Here is a 3,340-nt window from a genome sequence, read left to right as displayed (position 1 = left end):
AATGAGGGGGACCTCACAGAAGGAGATGAGGAGGAATTTCTTTAGCCGGGGGCGGTGAATCTGTGGAATTCTTTGCCTCAGGAGGCTGTGGAGGCCACAAGTCAGTGGATATTGTTAAGGCAGAGATAGATAGATTCGTGATTAGTGCGGGTGTCAGGGGCTATGGGGAGAAGGCAGGAGAATGGGGCTAGGAGAGAGAGAGATAGATCAGCCATGATTGAATGGCACAGTAGACTTGATGGCCGAATGGCCTAATTCTACTCCTATCCCTTATGACCTTATAAGCCTGTGATGGGCTTTAGTGGAGAGGCAGCTGCCACTGTGGGGCGGTGCTAATGTCGCCAACCGGCCCGTATTAGCCGGGACATCCCATATTTTGGGCTGAATTAGTTTGTCCCGTACGGGACCGCCCTTATCCCGTATTAGTAGGGTTGCCAACTTCCTCGCTCCCAAATACAGGACAAAGGGTGACGTCACCGCCCCGCGCCCCACGTGACCTCACCCAGCCAGCGGCCACGTTCTCCCGCTCCACCAATGGCGGCCGCCCAGGCCAGGAGGCGGGCTGGTACGCAACGTCTGTTAGGCGGTGCCCGGGCCTCTGGGCCTACAGCATCCGGGCCTACACTGTCCGGGCCTACACTGCCCGGGCCTACAGCATCTGGGCCTAAACTGTCCTGACCTACACTGTCCGGACCTACACTGTCCGGGCCTACACAGTCCGGACCTACACAGTCCGGGCCTATGCTGCCCGGGCCTACGCTGCCCGGGCCTACACTTCCCGGGCCTACACTGTCCGGGCCTACACTGTCCGGACCTACACAGTCCGGGCCTACACTGCCCGGGCCTACGCTGCCCGGGCCTACACTTCCCGGGCCTACACTGTCCGGGCCTACACTGTCCGGACGGCAGCCATTGGTGGAGCACGAGCACGTGGCCGCTGGCTGGGTGAGGTCATGTGGGGCGCGGGGCGGTGACGTCACCCTTTGTCCCGTATTTGGGAGTGAGGAAGTTGGCCACCCTAGGCGGTGCCCACATGCTGGGTTACCCCCACCCCCCCCTCTCGCCTCGACCCAGGTTAAAACCATTCCCACCGCCTCTCACGTTTGTCACTGCGCCGAAAAAATTCCTCTTCGAAAAAAGCTGGAGGAGGATTAATGATTAAACTGAATCAGTAACTTGATTCTGTCTGATTTCCATAATAATTGGCATGCTTGGTCAGTCAGTAGCACAATCATTACCCTGGGTCAGAACTTTCATTATAAACTTTCACGGTCAGGTTAAAAACACCCTCGGTGCAGGAAGGAACTGCAGATGCTGGTTTAGTCCGAAGATAGACACAAAATACTGGAGTAACTCAGCGGGACAGGCAGCACCTCTGGAGAGAAGGAATGGGTGACGTTTCGGGTTCGATAATTTTCTTCCCACCTGATGTTTCTGGTCAAGATCCTTCTTCAGACCATCCTATCCTATCTAGGTCTGAAGTAGGGCCTCGACCCGGAACTTCGCCCATTCCTTCTCTCCAGAGATGCTGCCTGACCCGCTGAGTTTCTCCAGTATTCTGTGTCTGCCTGTTGGAGGTTGTCCCAGCCCAGGCCGGCCCAGTGTTCCACGTCACATCCTCCCACTGCCCTGCTCTGGTCCGTTCAACAGCCCTGCCGTGGCGCTGGCCTGGTCTGAAGTCATAGAGTGACACAGTGTGGAAACAGGCCCTTCAGCCCAACTTGCCCACACCTGCCAACATGCCCCATCTACACTAGTCATAGAGTGACACAGTGTGGAAACAGGCCCTTCAACCCAACTCGTCCACGCTGGCCAACATGCCCCATCTACACTAGTCATAGAGTGACACAGTGTGGAAACAGGCCCTTCAACCCAACTTGCCCACACCTGCCAACATGCCCCATCTACACTAGTCATAGAGTGACACAGTGTGGAAACAGGCCCTTCAACCCAACTCGTCCACGCTGGCCAACATGCCCCATCTACACTAGTCATAGAGTGACACAGTGTGGAAACAGGCCCTTCAACCCAACTTGCCCACACCTGCCAACATGCCCCATCTACACTAGTCATAGAGTGACACAGTGTGGAAACAGGCCCTTCAACCCAACTCGTCCACGCTGGCCAACATGCCCCATCTTCTTCTTCTTGCGTTTGAGGCAGCAGAAGTTATGAAGCTGCTTCTGCTTCTGCTGTCTCTGTTTGTTGTCGTTCGCCTGACTGAGGTCAGTTAACAGAGCTCACCACGGGGAGGTCGACAACATTGGCCCCAACGTGCCCCATCTACACTAGTCATAGAGTGACACAGTGTGGAAACAGGCCCTTCGGCGCAACTTGCCCACACGGCCAACATGCCCCATCTACATTAGTCATAGAATGATACAGCGTGTTTGTGTGTCTGTGTGTGTGTGTCTGTTTCTGTGTGTGTGTGTTGTGTCTATATTTCTGTGTTTCAGTGTGTGTGTGTTTCAGTGTGTGTGCGTGTGTGTGTCTGTTTCAGTGTGTGTGCGTGTGTGTGTGTGTGTGTTTCAGTGTGTGTGTGTGTGTGTGTCTGTCTATGTTTCTGTGTGTGTTTCAGTGTGTGTGGGTGTGTGTGTGTCTATGTTTCAGTGTGTGTGTGCGTGTGTTTCAGTGTGCGTGTGTCTCAGTGTGTGTGCGTGCCTATGTGCGTGTGATATGTGTTGGGGAGGCGGGTGTGATGGATGTTGGGATGATGGGAGGGGTGGGGTGGGTAACGTTGGGGCTGGAGTGAGTGGGGGGGGGAGAGATGTCTCTGACTGTGTTTGTCTGACCGCTGCACCCTGTCTACCCCCCACAGTGCCGCTGCACCCTGTCTACCCCCCCACAGTGCCGCTGCACCCTGTCTACCCCCCCACAGTGCCGCTGCACCCTGTCTACCCCCCCCACAGTACCGCTGCACCCTGTCTACCCCCCCACAGTGCCGCTGCACCCTGTCTACCCCCCCCACAGTGCCGCTGCACCTTGTCTACCCCCCCACAGTGCCGCTGCACCCTGTCTACCCCCCCCCCCCCCCCCCCCCCCGCTGTTTCGCTGTGGACGGCGTGTGGCCCGGAGCCGGAAGAGAGGAGCCGAGCCTGCAAGATGAACACACAGGTGGGCAAACACTCCAACTTCACAGCGCGCCCACTCATGGCCTGGGGTTCCCCCTCTCTGTATCACTCCCTTACTCTACGGTGGCGCAGCGGGTAGAGCTGCTGCCTCACAGCGCCAGAGACCCAGGTTCCACCCCGACTACGGGCTCTTTGTGGAGTTTGCACGTTCTCCCAGTGACCGCATGGGTTTTCTCCGGGCGCTCCGGTTCCCTCCCACATCCCAAAGA

This window comes from Rhinoraja longicauda, chromosome 36 (genome assembly GCF_053455715.1).
Source record: "Rhinoraja longicauda isolate Sanriku21f chromosome 36, sRhiLon1.1, whole genome shotgun sequence".
NCBI lineage: Eukaryota > Metazoa > Chordata > Chondrichthyes > Rajiformes > Arhynchobatidae > Rhinoraja > Rhinoraja longicauda.
This window is presented reverse-complemented; position numbering follows the sequence as displayed.